The following is a 1,338-nucleotide window of genomic DNA, read 5'->3' on the forward strand; positions in this document are numbered from 1 at the left end:
TATTTTTTATTTTAGTTTTAATTTTCTGCGATCGATTTTAAAATAATGGTCAACCACCTAGCGTGATTGAATTGTATGGAAACTTTTAAAAAGTCGACCTAATCTTTGAACGATCCAATGTGTGGTCAAAACTGTACCAATCATTCATGCAAATGGCCCCATGTCATATTGGTGTCAATACTGATAGTGGCAGGAGAAAAAAAAAACATTTTACTCAGTCCGTCCTAAAATAATTGTGGTGGTAGACAAATAAAAAAAATCTTTACATACATTCTAATTAAATTCTTTTAAATTTAGTCTTATTCTCAGAACTTACAAAATAAAATTGGAAGTACTTTACTAATATATGTTTTAATATATAGTGTATTTTCCTAATTTATTGAAAATGAATACACGTTGATTGGTAATTTATAATAACAATGGAAGGTTAGAAAAGAAGAAAATTTGAGAAAATATAAATGAAAGAAAGTAGAAAAAAAATCCTAAGGAAAATGAAAAGGTATTCTATGTATTGTTCAAGTATTTTTTATACCTATATTGGAATATTATAAAAGTAATAGAAGGTTTATTCAATTGATAAAATATTATTTATAATAAAAATTAAATTAAAAATAAAAAACAAACATTTCAAACTTTTGGTTTTAATAAAATCTGATTCATTGACGGTTTGCAAATGTTTTATTATGTTATTTAGTTTATAAAAAAATGTATTAATTAAACTATATCATACCTATACATTGACAGTCTCAATATTTCAAATACTCTCGTTAACCATTTTTATTTCTCTCTTTTCATATTACATCATATCATTTATATTATATTTATATTTTTCTCTTTTTTTTCTCTCTCACCAGATGTCTAATATCATTGGGTGTCAAAATATAATTTTCCAAATAAAAAAATGTCATTAAGCTCTTGTTCTATTATGATTGTCATGAGGCAAGAGGTATATTCGCAAGTGCATTCTAATTTCTAGACTTTTCTTCTTGTCTTTTCTAATTGAAAAATGGTATTTGTGTAACAAATCTTACAATAAAAAAAGAGAAATTAAAGAAAGAAAAATGTGAGGAAGAAAAAACTTTGAAATATATACATGATATGATAGAGAGATAAAGAAAGAAAAGTGAGAGAGAAAAAAACAAATATATACATATATAATATGATTGAGAGATAAATATATAAGATAATATTGTATAAATTATTATAAAAATTATTATGCATGTAGGATATCTGTTTCGAATTTCTACTTTTGGTGATGGAGATGATAGCTAGGCATCTTAGAGGTTGATGCTAACAGTAGGGCCCTCAGAAAAAAAGGAATATAAAACTATATGCGCA

The sequence above is a fragment of the Glycine max genome, chromosome 18 (assembly GCF_000004515.6).
Source record: "Glycine max cultivar Williams 82 chromosome 18, Glycine_max_v4.0, whole genome shotgun sequence".
NCBI lineage: Eukaryota > Viridiplantae > Streptophyta > Magnoliopsida > Fabales > Fabaceae > Glycine > Glycine max.